Source organism: Triticum dicoccoides, chromosome 5B (genome assembly GCF_002162155.2).
Source record: "Triticum dicoccoides isolate Atlit2015 ecotype Zavitan chromosome 5B, WEW_v2.0, whole genome shotgun sequence".
Lineage (NCBI taxonomy): Eukaryota > Viridiplantae > Streptophyta > Magnoliopsida > Poales > Poaceae > Triticum > Triticum dicoccoides.
The window spans coordinates 706,782,396-706,800,988 of NC_041389.1; the positions used below are offsets into that span (position 1 = coordinate 706,782,396).

The following is an 18,593-nucleotide window of genomic DNA, read 5'->3' on the forward strand; positions in this document are numbered from 1 at the left end:
ACATGAACTGCGCTAGCAATTAGGATACGAACTGAAGACGGGAAGCACAATTAATTAAGGATGATTAGATCGATGTTTGCGTGGCGAAGCCGTGCGTTTGACAGAAAGAGATCCATTGGATTAGATCGATCGTTTGCGCCCGTTTGACAGAGAGATCGTGCAGTGCATGGATCCAAACGAGCTGAATCCCAGCTTGCTCGCTCCCTCAACGCGCGGTCGTTCTACGCTTACGTTGCAGCGCCACAACCACCACATACACCTTACGGACCGTATATACACTAGATGCGTACGCTAGCAATCCGTATACGAACTGAAGACGCTCCTGAGTCCGAAGCACTCTAGTGGTGTATTGATCAAGGAAGGCACGTACATCTACGGACCTAGTGTCGCGATCCATCCATATATACCTACCTAGCTAGGGTTGCACACCTACGGACCCTCCATAGCTAGTTCCTTCCGATCAAGGCGACGAGAAGTACGTCCGCTAGCTAGCTCTGATCAAGGGAAGGCGATTCAATATGTCCGGCCATGACGAGCTCTTTCCCGTCGGCTCCACCTTCAGTCCCCAGGATCACGAGCTCATCAACCAGTTCCTCCGCCAGAGGATCGCCGGAGCAGACCGCGGCCGCTTCAGCAGCTTCATCCACGAAGACGACGTCTACTCCGCGCCACCCGGAGACCTCATCGAGAACCGTGCCCACGCGCCTGGCTCCGACAAGGACGACGGGAAAGGAGGCGTGTGGTACTTCTTCTCACCGGTCCGTCGTCACAAGACCAAAGGTGGCCGCAGCGGGAGGCGACAGCGCGTCGTCGATCACGACGAGGGTTACAACTGGCACTCAGAGAAGAGCGAGCCCGTGCTAGACACTCAAGGTAAACGGGTCGGCCTCATCGACCATCTTTCCTTTGGGATCAAGAGGCCTGGAGCAGCTAGAACCAGGGTTGGGTGGTGCATGAAGGAGTACGGCCTCGACCACGACGACGGTGCGGCCGGACTGGTGCTATGCAAGATCTACGTCTCACCCCACAAGAGGGAGATTACCTACGCGTCGGTAATCAACGCCCCCGGTTCCAAGAGGAGAGGAAGGCGGCCGCCGAGGTCCAACATCCAGAGGCTCCACGTCCCAAAACCCCACGCCGCCAAGAAATGACCATCCAAGAAGAAGAAGAAGCCGGCGGGACGCTTCGGGAGTTCGAGCGTTCGTTCATGTCCGACCAAGACGAGACGTTGCCCCCTGGAGTTGTGGACGACGGCAGCGTGGATCCAGGCAGGTTTTCCACCAACATGCTTCCAGAATTAGGACTGACGCTCCAGGGAAATACTAAGGCGGCCGAGCATGGCAGCGACTGTACATTGGAGGAGTCCTTGGCCGGCAAACATGGCGACGTCCACCAAGGCGTTGAGACGGTGGAGGAGGATGACGGCAGCTTCCAATGCACATGGGAGGAGCTGTTCGGTGACGACATGGAAGTGGCATGCCCTGCCCCGCCGACGTCGTCGTTGCACGTGGGGACCGAGTGTGCGTGTGTGTGACGGAAAGTGCGGAACTTGCATCCGAGTGTGCGTGTATGTCTTGTTGATTGCACATTGTTGATGAACAAGCCATCCATATGTGCAGCAGATTAAGTAATTGATATTCTTTTATCATATATTCATATTAGACTACGTAGTGATTAGTGATACAATTCGTCTGTTCCTAAGCGTGAAATAAATACTTGACAAATCAAAAACAAAATCTTATCTGATGAGATCGGTGCATGTACTTTGCTGCAAGAACACCTAGCTCTAAAGCATTATGTTCATCGAAAAGTGTAAGCATTCCTTTTTCGTGTGTGTGAACAGGCCTAATCCCAGCCATTTCCATTAGTCATCATAAAGGATATACATCTGCCCAGCATACAAAGGTATCCCGGAAATGAGAACGGGAAGAAATGGGTTTAAAGCACTAACAAGAAACCCACCGTGCATTGACGGCGTCCACGCATGCACTATGGTGCAAAAACCTGATGGTACCTAACCACTAGCCTAACAAGTTCAAAAGAGCCAACATCTAGCAATTCATTAGCAAAAGAACGCAAACTAACAATATATGACCGCTAAAACGCCCATGAAGGCAACAATGGAAGTTCGATGTAGCAGTGTAAACATCTTGAGCAGCAGCACAAATCATAGGTCACGATAGAAGTTTTTTTTAGAGGAAAAGGGCTCAAAGCCCCGGTTCCATTTGCATTGCCAAACGAAACCACACAAAGATCCTCATCCTGTTTACAAGTACGCGGGGAATAAAACAGCACACGCGCTGCTCCAGCAAAAGCATAGACCGTGCCCACAGGCAACAGTCACTACCTCAAAGTAAAATTTAAGACAGTCTCGACAGGAGCTACAACCATCAGGCGAGGAGATCAAACGATATGTCACGATAGAAGTTAATAACATTGTCAAGCATCGCCACCCAATGTTTCAAAGGCCTCAACTTTCCCATCTTTCTTAGACTCGCCCATCTTTCTTTGTGAGATATATGTTCCATCCATCATCTTAGCTTTATCTTTCCGAACCCTAGCCTGCAACCTGAACCCTTCCTCTCCGGTCTCCCGAGAATATCGACCCGTCCTCCCTAGAACTTGAACTGGCGAGGGAGACCATGGCAAGGAAGGCCAGCAAGGTCCGAGTGGTGGACCGGTGGTGTCGTGGCAGCATCACGTGCTAGTGCCATTCGAAAACTCGTATCAAGCAGCCTAGTGTAGTGCTAATCGGACTGTTTTTTTTTCTTACAACAACCACAAAACTTATATCTACCTTGTACTCTCATTAAGAATAATGAATAATCTCTTGCTTGAAATAAAAACTACATCATGTATTTAGCCAAATTATCTTTAAGCTACTTCAGGAAACCATTAAGCTACCCATGTACTACAAAACTAATAAACTTAATATTTATCATCAAAAACGAAAAAAAAACATTTAGCAAAAGTTTAAGCTCTAATGACCATTTAGGGTGGAATCGAACATTGCATAAAAATTAGTTTATCTTTTTTGTTCCGTAGTTGATTATTTAAGGTTTGACAATACACTCCTTGTACCGACGAAATTTGACCGAGTACCTTTGGCCTCCCAGGAGCCCTTCGAAGGATTGGAAGGTGCAAAAAAAATTCATGGGTTTTCTTTGGCATTAAGACGCATCATTAAGCCCTGGCATTACGGGAGTATTTGTTGCTGCGAAATTAGCAACACTATAGTAATAATCAATAAAGTCTTCAATCGTGACCCCCCCCCCCCTATTGCATTGATGAAGGAAATGTTATGCTTGCAAGGTTTCCTGATACTTGGAATTCTCTACATATGCATGTCCTCAGATCTAGATCCACAAAATGTCGCTGGCCATCTTCACCACCTTTTTTTTTGCACCTAACTCACTATGCTTTCATGTGGTCAATCCTCTGATACTGTAAAAAATACGAGGCACAAGAGCACACTGCACGATCGACCTGTACGCTCAAGAAACTTTGGCAGCTGACTAGAATCTGTCATATACGCAAATTGGGGAAGAGATAGCACCAACACTTGAATAGAAAATGCTTGCTCTATTCCGGATGGACGGACACAGCCGGTTACTATGGTGGAATCATTTTGGCTGCCAAAATTTGTTAAGATCGATTGAGCCGGCTCTTGGGGTTGCTTTGTGTTTCATTGACACGAGCCATATGCATTTTGGACGAAATGATTTTCTCTTTCCGTTCAAGTTTTGAGGGAGGAATACGTGTACAACAGATCAATACCAGTGTACACAAGACACCATCCCCGGTCGATCTGGCATCCACTTGGACACATTGCCTGCCTGCCACCTTTTCCTCTAACAGGGACCGCATTTTGTCTTCTGCTACAACACTCCTTCTTACATGCGTGTGCTCTAGTTCACAGCCACAGCATCACCCTCCCTATAAATCCATGGCTCCGACTCTTTGTGCATATTGTGCGCCCCGATCTCTTCCCACAGCCCCAACGCCATCTCTCTTCCCACGTCTCTCAATCCTGCCCCGATCCAAGGGCCGCTGCTGCACATGGCGATAACAGTGGCCACACTAGTCCTGGCCACAGCTATGCCGGCGGCCAGCATGCTGTTCGTTGGTGAAGACCTCGACCATTGCTTGGAGGAGACATCGTGGGACCTGTATGAGTGCTGGTGCAGCATTCACGAGGTGTCATGCGACCCCACCGACAAGTTGAGGCGGTTCACCTGTTGGGGAACATAGTAATTTTCAAAATTTTCCTACGCACACGCAAGATCTGTTGGGGAACGTAGCAGAAATTCAAAATTTTCCTACGAGTCATCAAGATCTATCTATGGAGAAACTAGCAACGAGAGAGAGGGGAGTGCATCTACATACCCTTGTAGATCGCTAAGCGGAAGCGTTCAAGAGAACAGGGTTGAAGGAGTCGTACTCATCGTGATCCAAATCACCGGAGATCCTAGTGCCAAACGGACGACACCTCCGCGTTCAACACATGTACAGCCCGGGGACGTCTCCTCCTTCTTGATCCAGCAAGGGGAGAGGAGAAGTTGAGGGAGAGCTCCGGAAGCACGACGGCGTGGTGGTGGAGCTTGCAGTTCTCCGGCAGGGCTTCGCCAAGCACTACGGAGGAGGAGGAGGTGTTGGGGAGGGAGAGGGCTGCGCCAGGGGCAAGGGTGAAGCTCCCATGCGCCTCCCCACTATATATAGGGGTGGAGGGGGCTGGTTTCTTGCCCTCTAAGTCCATTGGGGCGTTGGTAAAGGTGGGAGGAAAGAAATCCCATCATTTCCTTCCCCACCGATTGTTATCCCCCCTTTTTAGGGATCTTGATCTTATCCCGAAGGATATGATCTTATTCCTTCTAAGGGGGGATCTTGGTGCGCCTTGACCAAGGGTGTCGGGCCTTGCCCCCACTACCCACGTTCATGTGGGTCCCCCATGCTGGTGGGCCCCACTTCGGAACCTTCTAGAACCTTCCCGGTACAATACCGAAAAATCCCGAACATTTTTTGGTGGCCAAAATAGGACTTCCCATATATAAATCTTTAAATCCGGACCATTCCGGAACTCCTCGTGACGTCCGGGATCTCATCTGGGACTCTAAACAACATTCGGTAACTGCATACCAATTCCCATAACAACTCTAGCGTCATCGAACCTTAAGTGTGTAGACCCTACGGGTTCGGGAATCATGCAGACATGACCGAGACAGCTCTCTGGCCAATAACCAACAGCGGGATCTGGATACCCATGTTGGCTCCCACATGTTCCACGATGATCTCATCGGATGAACCACGATGTCAAGGATTCAAGCAATCCCGTATACAATTCCCTTTGTCTAGCGGTATTGTACTTGCCCGAGATTTGATCGTCGGTATGCCGATACCTTGTTCAATCTCGTTACCGGCAAGTCTCTTTACTCGTTCCGTAACACATCATCCCGTGATCAACCCCTTGGTCACATTGTGCACATTATGATGATGTCCTACCGAGTGGGCCCAGAGATACCTTTCCGTCAACCGGAGTGACAAATCCCAGTCTTGATTCGTGCCAACCCAACAGACACTTTCGGAGATACCTGTAGTGCACCTTTATAGCCACCCAGTTACGTTGTGACGTTTGGTACACCCAAAGCATTCCTATGGTATCCGGGAGTTGCACAATCTCATGGTCTAAGGAAATGATAGTTGACATTAGAAAAGCTTTAGCATACGAACTACACGATCTTTGTGCTAGGCTTAGGATTGGGTCTTGTACATCACATCATTCTCGTAATGATGTGATCCCGTTATCAACGACATCCAATGTCCATGGTCAGGAAACCATAACCATCTATTGATCAACGAGCTAGTCATTTAGAGGCTTCCTAGGGACTTGGTGTTGTCTATGTACCCACACATGTATCTGAGTTCCTATCAATACAATTATAGCATGGATAATAAACGATTATCATGAACAAGGAAATATAATAATAATAACTAATTTATTATTGCCTCTAGGGCATATTTCCAACAGTCTCCCACTTGCACTAGAGTCAATAATCTAGTTCACATCGCCATGTGATTAACATTGACAGGTCACATCGCCATGTGACCAACATCCAAAGAGTTTACTAGTGTTACTAAACTAGTTCACATCACCATGTGATTAAGACTCAATGAGTTCTGGGGTTTGGTCATGTTTTGCTTGTGAGAGAGGTTTTAGTCAACGGGTCTGCAACATTCAGATCCGTATGTATTTCACAATTCTCTATGTCATATTGTAAATGCTGCTTCCATGCTCCACTTGGAGATATTCCAAATGGTTGCTCCACTATACGTATCCGGTTTGCTACTCAGAGTCATTCGGACAGGTGTTAAAGCTTGCATCGACGTAACCCTTTACGCTGAACTCTTTATCACCTCCATAATCAAGAAACATGTCCTTTATTTACTCCAAGTACAATTTTGACCGCTGTCCAATGATCCATTCCTGAATCATTCTTGTACCCCTTGACTGACTCATGGCAAGTCACACTTCCGGTGTGGTACACAGCATAGCATACTATATAGCCTACGTCTGAAGCATAGGGGATGACCTTCGTCCTTTCTCTCTCTTCTACCGTGGTCGAGCTTTAACTCTTAACTTCATACCTTACAACTCAGGCAAGAACTCCTTCTTTGATTGATCCATCTTGAACACCTTCAAGATCATGTCAAGGTATGTGCTCATTTGAAAGTACCATTTAGCGATTTTTGATCTATCCTCATAGATCTTGATGCTCAATGTTCAAGCAGCTTATTCCAGGCTTTCTATTGAAAAACACTTTTCAAATAACCCTATATGCTTTCCAGAAATTCTACATCATTTCTGATCAACAATATGTCAACAACATATACTCATCAGAAATTCTATAGTGCTCCCACTCACTTCTTTGGAAATACAAATTTCTCATAAACTTTGTATAAACCCAAAATCTTTGATCATCTCATCAGAGCGTAGATTCCAACTCCGAGATGCTTACTCCAATCCTTAGAAGGATTGCTGGAGCTTTGCATATTTGTTAGCGTTCTTCAGGATTGACAAAACCTTCTGGTTGTATCACATACAACCTTTCCTCAAGGATATTATCGAGGAAACAATGTTTTGACATCTTATCTGAAAGATTTCATAAATAATGCAGTAATTGCTAACATAATTCCAACAGACTCTTAGCATCGTTACGAGTGAGAAAGTCTCATCGTAGTCAACTCCTTGAACTTGTCGAAAAACATCTTAACGGCAGGTCGAGCTTTCTTAATGGCGATACTTACCATCATTTTCTGTCTTCCTTTTAAAATCCATCTGTAACCAACGGCCTTACGACCATCAAGTATTTCTTCCAAAGTCATGGATCCTCTCTCGGATTTTATGGCCTCGAGCCATTCGTCGGAATCCGGTCCCACCATCGCTTCTCCATAGCTCGTAGGTTCATTGTTGTCTAGCAACATGACCTCTAAGACAGGATTGCGTACCACTCTGAAGTAGTACGCGTCCTTGTCGACCTACGAGGTCCGGTAGTGACTTGATCCGAAGCATCATGATCACTATCATCAGCTTCCACTTCAATTGGTGTATGTGCCATATGAACAACTTCTTGTGCCCTGTTACTCACTGGTTGAAGTGATGGTTCAATAAACTCATCAAGTCTCCACAATCCTCCCACTCAATTCTTTCGAGAGAAACTTTTCCTCGAGAAAGGACCCGTTTCTAGAAACAATTACTTTTGCTTCCGGATCTGAGATAGGAGGTATACCCAACTGTTTTGGGTGTCCTATGAAGATGCATTTTTATCCGCTTTGGGTTCGAGCTCATCAACCTGAAATTTTTTCACATAAGCGTCGCAGCCCCAAACTTTTAAGAAACGACAACTTAGGTTTCTCCAAACCATAGTTCAAACGGTGTCGTCTCAACGGAATTACGTGGTGCCCTATTAAAGTGAGTGCGGTTGTCTCTAATGCCTAACCCATGAATGATAGTGGTAATTCGATAAGATACATCATGGTACGCACTATATCCAATAGGGTGCAAATATGATGTTCGGACACACCATCACATTATGGTGTTCCAGGCGGTATTAATTGTGAAACAATTTCCACAATGTCTTAATTGCGTGCCAAAGCTCGTAACTCAGATACTCATCTCTATGATCATATCATAGACATTTTATCCTCTTGTCACGATGATCTTCAACTTCACTCTGAAATTACTTGAACCATTCAATAATTCAGACTTGTGTTTCATCAAGTAAATATACTCAGTATCTACTTAAATCATCCGTGAAGTAAGAACATAACGATATTCACTGCATGCCTCAGCACTCATTGGACTGCACACATCAAAATGTGTTGCTTCAAACAAGTTGCTATCTTGTTCCATTTTACTGAAAACGAGGCTTTTCAGTCATCTTGCCCATGTGGTATGATTTGCATTTCTCAAGCGATTCAAAATCAAGTGAGTCCAAACGATCCATCTGCATGGAGTTTCTTCATGCGTATACACCAATAGACATGGCTCGCATGTCTCAAACTTTTCAAAAACGAGTGAGTCCAAAGATCCATCAACATGGAGCTTCTTCATGAGTTTTATACCAATATGACTTACATGGCAGTGCCACAAGTAAGTGGTACTATCATTACTATCTTATATCTTTTGGCATGAAAATGTGTATCACTACGATTGAGATTCAATGAACCATTCTTTTAGGTGCAAGACCATTGAAGGTATTATTCAAATAAATAGAGTAACCATTATTCTCCTTACATGAATAACCGTATTACGATAGACATAATCCAATCATGTCTATGCTCAACGCAAACACCAAATAACAATTATTTAGGTTTAACACCAATCTCGATGGTAGACGGCGTAGGCGATGCTTGATCACATCAACCTTGGAAACACTTCCAACACACATCGTCATCTCACCTTTAGCTAGTCTTCGTTTATTCCGTAGCTCTTTTATTTCGAGTTACTAACACTTAGCAACCGAACCGGTATCTAATACCCTGGTGCTACTAGGAGTACTAGTAAAGTACAGGTTAACATAATGTATATCCAATATACTTATATCGACCTCGCCAGCCTTCTCATCTACCAAGTATGTAGGGTAATTCTGCTCCAGTGGCTGTTCCCCTTATTACAGAAGCACTTAGTCTCAAGTTTGGGTTCAACCTTGGGTTTCTTCACTAGAGCAGCAACTGATTTGTTGTTTCATGAAGTACCCCTTCTTGCCCTTGCCCTTCTTAAAACTAGTGGTTTCACTAACCATCAACAATTGATGCTCCTTCTTGATTTCTAAATTCGCGGTGTCGAACATTGCGAATAGATCAAGGATCATTATATCTATCCCTGTTATGTCATAGTTCATCACGAAGCTCTAGTAGCTTGGTGGCAATGTCTTTGGAGAAACATCACTATCTCATCTGGAAGATCAACTCCCACTCGATTCAAGTGATTGTTGTACTCAGACAATCTGAGCACAAGCTCAAGATTGAGCTTTTCTCCCTTATTATGCAGGCTAAGAAAATCGTCAGAGGTCTTATACCTCTTGACGTGGGCACGAGCCTGAAATCCCAATTTCAGCCCTCGAAACATCTCATATGTTCTGTGACATTTCAAAAATGTCTTCGGTGCCTCAATTCTAAACCATTTAACATTACCGAACTATCATGTAGTCATCAAAACGTGTATGTCAGATGTTCGCAACATCCACAGACCACGTTCGAGGTCCAGCACACCAAGCGGTGCATTAAGGACATAAGCCTTCTACTGTCCGCATAATTGCTACTGTCAACTTTCAACTATATTTTCTCTAGGAACATATCTAAGGCAGTAGAACTAAAGCGCGAGCTATGACATAATTTGCAAAGGGTTTTTGACTATGTTCAGGATAATTAAGTTCATCTTATGAACTCCCACTCAGATAGACATCCCTCTAGTCATCTAAGTGATTACATGATCCGAGTCAACTAGGCCGTGTCCGATCATCACGTGAGATGGACTAGTCATCATCGGTGAACATCTTCATGTTGATTGTATCTACTATACGACTCATGCTCAACCTTTCAGTCTCTTGTGTTCCGAGGCCATGTCTATACATGCTAGGCTCGTCAAGTTAACCTAAGTGTTTCGCGTGTGTAAATCTGGCTTACACCCGTTGTATGTGAACGTAAGAATCTATCACACCCGATCATCACGTGGTGCTTCGAAACGACGAACTTTCGCAACGGTGCACAGTTAGGGGGAACACTTTCTTGAAATTTTAATGGGGGATCATCTTATTTACTACCGTTGCTCTAAGCAAATAAGATGTATAAACATGATAAACATCACATGCAATCAAAAAGTGACATGATATGGCCAATATGATTTTGCTCCTTTTGATCTCCATCTTCGGGGCTCCATGATCATCATCGTCACCGGCATGACACCATGATCTCCATCATCATTATCTCCATCATCGTGTCTCCATGAAGTTGTCTCGCCAACTTATTACTTCTACTACTATGGCTACCAGTTAGCAATAAAGTAAAGTAATTACATGGCATTGTTCAATGACACGCAGGTCATACAATAAATTAAGACAACTCCTATGGCTCCTGCCGGTTGTCATACTCATCGACATGCAAGTCGTGATTCCTATTACAAGAACATGATCAATCTCATACATCACATATAATTCATCACATTCTTCTTGGCCATATCACATCACATAGCATACCCTGCAAAAGCAAGTTAGACGTCCTCTAATTGTTGTTGCATGTTTTACGTGGCTGCTATGGGTTTCTAGCAAGAACGTTTCTTACCTACGCAAAACCACAACGTGATATGCCAATTGCTATTTACCCTTGATAAGGACCCTTTTCATCGAATCCGTTCCGACTAAAGTGGGAGAGACTGGCACCCGCTAGCCACCTTCTGCACCAAGTGCATGTCAGTCGGTGGAACCTGTCTCACGTAAGTGTACGGGTAAGGTCGGTCCGGGCCGCTTCATCCCACAATATCATCGAAACAAGATTGGACTAGTAACGGTAAGCATATTGAACAAAATCAACGCCCACAACTACTTTGTGTTCTACTCGTGCAAATAATCTAGGCAATGGACCTAGCTCATGATGCCACTGTTGGGGAACGTAGCAAAAATTCAAAATTTTCCTACGAGTCACCAAGATCTATCTATGGAGAAACTAGCAACGAGACAGAGGGGAGTGCATCTACATACCCTTGTAGATCGCTAAGCGGAAGCGTTCAAGAGAACGGGGTTGAAGGAGTCGTACTCATCGTGATCCAAATCACCGGAGATCCTAGTGCCGAACGAACGGCACCTCCGCGTTCAACACACGTACAGCCCGGGGACATCTCCTCCTTCTTGATCCAGCAAGGGGAGAGGAGAAGTTTAGGGAGAGCTCCAGCAGCACGACGGCGTGGTGGTGGAGCTTGCAGTTCTCCGGCAGGGCTTCGCCAAGCACTACGGAGGAGGAGGAGGTGTTGGGGAGGGAGAGGGCTGCGCCAGGGGCAAGGGTGAAGCTCCCATGCGCCTCCCCACTATATATATAGGGGTGGAGGGGGCTGGTTTCTTGCCCTCCAAGTCCATTGGGGCATTGGCAAAGGTGGGAGGAAAGAAATCCCATCATTTCCTTCCCCACCGATTGTTACCCCCCCTTTTTAGGGATCTTGATCTTATCCCTTCGGGATATGATCTTATTCCTTCTAAGGGGGGATCTTGGTGAGCCTTACCAAGGGTGTGGGGCCTTGCCCCCACTACCCATGTTCATGTGGGTCCTCCCATACTGGTGGGCCCCACTCCGGAACCTTCTAGAACCTTCCCGGTACAATACCGAAAAATCCCAAACATTTTCCGGTGGCCAAAATAGGACTTCCCATATATAAATCTTTACTTCCGGACCATTCCGGAACTCCTCGTGACGTCCGGGATCTCATCCGGGACTCCGAACAACATTCGGTAATAGCATACCAATTCCCATAACAACTCTAGCGTCATCAAACCTTAAGTGTGTAGACCCTACGGGTTCGGGAATCATGCAGACATGACCGAGACAGCTCTCTGGCCAATAACCAACAGCGGGATATGGATACCCATGTTGGCTCCCACATGTTCCACGATGATCTCATCGGATGAACCACGATGTCAAGGATTCAAGCAATCCCGTATACAATTCCCTTTGTCTAGCGGTATTGTACTTGCCCGAGATTCGATCGTCGGTATGCCGATACCTTGTTCAATCTCGTTACCGGCAAGTCTCTTTAATCGTTCCATAACACATCATCCCATGATCAACCCCTTGGTCACATTGTGCACATTATGATGATGTCCTACCGAGTGGGCCCAGAGATACCTTTCCGTCAACCGGAGTGACAAATCCCAGTCTTGATTCGTGCCAACCCAACAGACACTTTCGGAGATACCTGTAGTGCACCTTTATAGCCACCCAGTTACCTTGTGACGTTTGGTACACCCAAAGCATTCCTACGGTATCCGGGAGTTGCACAATCTCATGGTCTAAGGAAATGATACTTGACATTAGAAAAGCTTTAGCATATGAACTACACGATCTTTGTGCTAGGCTTAGGATTGGGTCTTGTCCATCACATCATTCTCCTAATGATGTGATCACGTTATCAACGACATCCAATGTCCATGGTCAGGAAACCCTAACCATCTATTGATCAACGAGCTAGTCATTTAGAGGCTTACTAGGGACTTGGTGTTGTCTATGTACCCACACATGTATCTTAGTTTCCTATCAATACAATTATAGCATGGATAATAAACGATTATCATGAACAAGGAAATATAATAATAATAACTAATTTATTATTGCCTCTAGGGCATATTTCCAACAAGATCATGGTGATGCATAGCAAGGAGAGGGGGAGTGTATCTTCATACCCTTGAAGATCGCTAAGCGGAAGCGTTTATCAACGCGGTTGATGTAGTCGTACATCTTAACGATCCGACCGATCTAAGTGCTGAACGGACGGCACCTCCAAGTTCTGCACACATTCAGCTCGATGACGTCCTCACCTTCTCGATCCAGCAAGACGAGTGAAGTAGTAGATGAGTTCCGGCAGCACGACGGCGTGGTGACGGTGTTGGTGAAGAACAATCTCCGTAGGGCTTCGCCTAAGCACTATGGAAACTATGACAGAGGATAAACTAGAAGGGACGGGGTTGCCGACACATGGCTTGGTGTTTCTTGATGTGTCTTTGGTGCTAGCCCTGCCCCTCTATTTATATGTTGAGCCTTGGGGTCGAAACTTGGAGTAAAAGCCTCCACAAAGTCGGTTTCACCCGAAAGGCAAGAGTCCTTCTCAGACTCCAGGGCCAGACGCAAGGGTTCCCGGCGTTTGGACCCAGACGCCAGGGACCCTGGCGTCTGACCCTGGACTCCGCAAAACTTCCTTTTGCGCTTTTCAAAAACCTTGTGGGCTTTCCCCTTTGGCCCAAATAACGTGTTCTCGTACCCAAACATTTCGGGAAACATCCGAAACCCCTTCCGGAGATTAAACACTATTATCCCATATATCAAAATTTATCTCCGGACCATTCCGGAGTTCCTCATCATGTCTGTGATCTCATTCGGGACTCCAAACAACATTCGGTTACCAACATACATAACTCATATAATACTATATCGTCAACGAACGTTAAGCGTGCGGACCCTACGGGTTCGAGAACTATGTAGACATGACCGAGACATCTCTTTGGTCAACAACCAATAGCGGAACCTGGATGCCCATATTGGCTCCTATATATACTACGAAGATCTTTATCGGTCAAACCTCATAACAACATACGTTGTTCCCTTTTTCATCGGTATGTTACTTGCCCGAGATTCGATTGTCGGTATCTCAATACCTTGTTCAATCTCGTTACCGGCAAGTCTCTTTACTCGTTACGTAATGCATCATCCCGTAACTAACTCATTAGCTACATTGCTTGCAAGGCTTATAGTGATGTGCATTACCGAGAGGGCCCATAGATACCTCTCCGACAATCGGAGTGACAAATCCTAATCTCAAAATACGTCAACTCAACAAGTACCTTTGGAGACACCTGTGGAGCACCTTTATAATCACCCAGTTACATTGTGACGTTTGGTAGCACACAAAGTGTTCCTCCGGTAAGAGGGAGTTACATAATCTCATAGTCATAGGAACATGTATAAGTCATGAAGAAAGCAATAGCAACATACTAAACGATCAAGTGATAAGCTAACAGAATGCGTCAAGTCAATCACATCATTCTCCTAATGATGTGATCCCGTTAATCAAATGACAACTCATGTCTATGGTTAGGAAACTTAACCATCTTTGATTCACGAGCTAGTCAAGTAGAGGCATACTAGTGACACTCTGTTTGTCTATGTATTCACACATGTATTATGTTTCCGGTTAATACAATTCTAGCATGAATAATAAACATTTATCATGATATAAGGAAATAAATAATAACTTTATTATTGCCTCTAGGGCATATTTCCTTCAGTCTCCCACTTGCACTAGAGTCAATAATATAGTTCACATCGCCATGTGATTTGACACCAATATTCACATCTGTATGTGATTAATACTCATAGTTCACATCGTCATGTGATCAACACCCAAAGGGTTTACTAGAGTCAATAATCTAGTTCACATTGCTATGTGATTAACACCCAAAGAGTACTAAGGTATGATCATGTTTTGCTTGTGAGAGAAGTTTAGTCAATGGGTCTGTCACATTTAGAGCCGTATGTATTTTGCAAATATTCTATGTCTACAATGTTTAGCACGGAGCTACTCTAGCTAATTGCTCCCACTTTCAATATGTATCCAGATTAAGACTTAGAGTCATCTGGATCAGTGCCAAAACTTGTATCGACGTAACCCTTTACGATGAACCTTTTGTCACCTCCATAATCGAGAAACATATCCTTATTCCACTAAGGATAATTTTGACCAATGTCCAGTGATCTACTCCTAGATCACTATTGTACTCCCTTGCCAAACCAGGGCAGAGTATACAATAGGTTTGGTCCATAGCATGGCATACTTTTATAGAACCTATGACTGATGCATAGGGAATGACTTTCATTCTCTTTCTATTTTCTGTCGTGGTCGGGATTTGAGTCTTACTCAATTTCATACCGTTGCAACACAGGCAAGAACTCTTTCTTTGACCGTTCCATTTTTAACTACTTCAAAATCTTGTCAAGGTATGTACTCATTGAAAAATCTTATCAAGCGTCTTGATCTATCTCTATAGATCTTGATGCTCAATGTGTAAGTAGCTTTACTGAGGTCTTTCTTTGAAAAACTCCTTTCAAACACTCCTTCATGCTTTCCAGAAAAATTCTACGTCATTTCTGATCAATAATATGTCATTCACATATACTTATCAAAAAGGTTGTAGTGCTCCCACTCACTTTCTTGTAAATACAGTCCTTTCCAAAAGTCTGTATAAAACCATATGCTTTGATCAACTCATCAAAGCATATATTCCAACTCCGAGATGCTTGCACCAGTCCATTGATGGATCGTTGGAGCTTTGCACATTTTGTTAGCACCTTTAGGATTGACAAAACCTTCCGGCTGTATCATATACAATACTTCTTCAAGAAATATCCATTTAAGGAATGCAGTTTTGACATCCATTTGCCAGATTTCATATAATGTGGCAATTGCTAACATGATTCGGACAGACTTAAGCATCGTTACGAGTGAGAAAATCTCATCGTATTCAACACTTTGAACTTGTCAAAAACCTTTTGCAACAAGTCGAGCTTTGTAGATAGTAACACTACTATCAGTGTCCGTCTTCCTCTTGAAGATCTATTTATTTAACTTGGCTTGCTGATCATCGAGCAAGTCAACCAAAGTCCACACTTTATTCTCATATATGGATCCTATCTTAGATTTTATGGCCTCAAGCCATTTCGCGGAATTTGGGCTCATCATCACTTCCTCATAGTTTGTAGGTTCGCCATGGTCTAGTAACATGACTTCCAGAACAGGATTACCGTACCACTCTGGTGCGGACTGTACTTTGGAAGACCTACAAGGTTCTGTAGTAACTTAATCTGAAGTTTCATGATGATCATCATTAGCTTCCTCACTAATTGCTGTAGGAATCACTGGAACTGATTTCTATGATGAACTACTTTCCAATTCGGGAGAAGGTACAATTACATTATCAAGCTCTACTTTCCTCCCACTCACTTCTTTCGAGAGAAACTCCTTCTCTAGAAAGGATCCATCTTAGCAACGAATATCTCGCCTTCGGATCTATGGTAGAAGGTGTACCCAATAGTTTCCTTTGGGTATTCTATGAAGACGCACTTCTCCGATTTGGGTTCGAGCTTATCAGTTTGAAATTTTTTCACATAAGCATCGCAGTCCCAAACTTTAAGAAACGACAACTTTGGTTTCTTGCCAAACCACAGTTCATAAGGCGTCATCTCAACGGATTTTGATGGTGCCCTATTTAAAGTGAATGCAGTTGTCTCTAATGCATAACCCCAAAACGATAGTGGTAAATCGGTAAGATACATCATAGATCGCACCATATCCAATAATGTGCGGTTATGACGTTCGGACACACCATTACGCTGTGGTGCTCCATGTGGCGTGAGCTGTGAAACTATTCCACATTGTTTTATATGAAGGCCAAACTCGTAACTCAAATATTCTCCTCCATGATCAGATTGTAGAAACTTTATTTTCTTGTTACGATGATTCTCCACTTCACTCTGAAATTCTTTGAACTTTTCAAATGTTTCAGACTTGTGTTTCATTAAGTAGATATACCCATATCTGCTCAAATCATCTGTGAAGGTTAGAAAATAACGATACTTGCCACGAGCATCAACACTCATTGGATCGCATACATCGGTATGTATTATTTCCAATAAGTCAGTAGCTCGTTTCATTGTTCTGAAGAATGGAGTTTTAGTCATCTTGCCCAAAAGGCATGGTTCGCAAGCATCAAATGATTCATAACCAAGTGATTTCGAAAATCCATCTTTATGGAGTTTCTTCATGCGTTTTACACCGATATGACCCAAACGGCAGTGTCGCAAATAAGTTGCACTATCATTTTTAACATTGCAACTTTTGGCATCAATATTATGAGTATGTGTATCACGGCGATCGAGATCCAACAAACTATTTTCATTGGGTGTATGACCATTGAAGATTTTATTCATGTAAACAGAATAACAATTATTCTCTAACTTTAAATGAATAACCATATTGCAATAAACATGATCAAATCATATTCATGCTCAATGCAAACGCCAAATAAAATTTATTTACGTTTAACACTAATCCCGAAAGTATAGGGAGTGTGTGATGATGATCATATCAATCTTGGAACTACTTCCTACACTCATCGTCACTTTCCCTCAACTAGTCTCTATTTATTATGTAATTAACTCCTGTTTTGAGTTACTAATCTTAGCAACCGAACAAGTATCAAATACTCAGGGGCTAATATTAACACTAGTAAGGCACACATCAATAACCTGTATATCAAATATACCCTTGTTCACTTTGCCATCCTTCTTATCCACCAAATATTTAGGGCATTTCCGCTTCCAGTAACCATTTCCTTTGTAGTAGAAGCACTCAGTTTCAGGCTTTGGTCCAGCTTTGGGCTTCTTCATGGGAGTGACAACTTGCTTGCCATTCTACTTGAAGTTCCCTTTCTTTTCCTTTGCCCTTTTCTTGAAACTAGTGATCTTGTTTAATCATCAACACTTGATGTTTTTTCTTGATTTCCACCTTCATCGATTTCAGCATCACGAAGAGCTCGGGAATCATTTTCGTCATCCCTTGCATACTATAGTTCATCACGAAGTTCTAGTAACTTAGTGATGGTGACTAGAGAACTCTGTCAATCACTATCTTATCTGGAAGATTAACTCCCACTTGATTCAAGTGATTGTAGTACTGAGACAATCTAAGCACTTGCTCACTAGTTGAGAAATTCTCCTCCATCTTTTAGGCGAAGTATTTGTCAGAGGTCTCATACCTCTTGACACAGGCCTGAGTCTGAAATATCAATTTCATCTCATGGAACATCTCATATGTTCCGTGACGTTTCAAAAACGTTTTTGTAGTCCCGGTTCTAGGCCATAAAGCATGGTGCACAAAACTATCAATTAGTCATCATATTTAGCTAGCCAAACGTTCATAACGTCTGCATCTGCTCCTGCAATAGGTCCGTCACCTAGCGGTGCATCAAGGACATAATTCTTCTGTGAAGCAATGAGGACAATCCTCGGATCACGGATCTAATCCGCATCATTGCTACTAACATCTTTCAACACAGTTTTCTCTAGGAACATATCAAAATAAACATATGAAAGCAATAACGCGAGCTATTGATCTACAACATAATTTGAAAAATACTACCAGGACTAAGTTCATGATAAATTTAAGTTTAATTAATCATATTACTTAGCAACTCCCACTTAGATAGACATCCCTCTAATCGTCTGAGTGATCACGTGATCCAAATCAACTAAAACATGTCCGATCATCACGTGAGATGGAGTAG

General features: G+C 43.7%; 1 pseudogene; it reads left to right on the plus strand.

Moving 5' to 3' along the window:
- The first annotated feature begins 528 nt into the window (after positions 1-528).
- LOC119304957 lies at positions 529-1,534 on the plus strand (annotated as a pseudogene).
- The last annotated feature ends 17,059 nt before the right edge of the window (positions 1,535-18,593 follow it).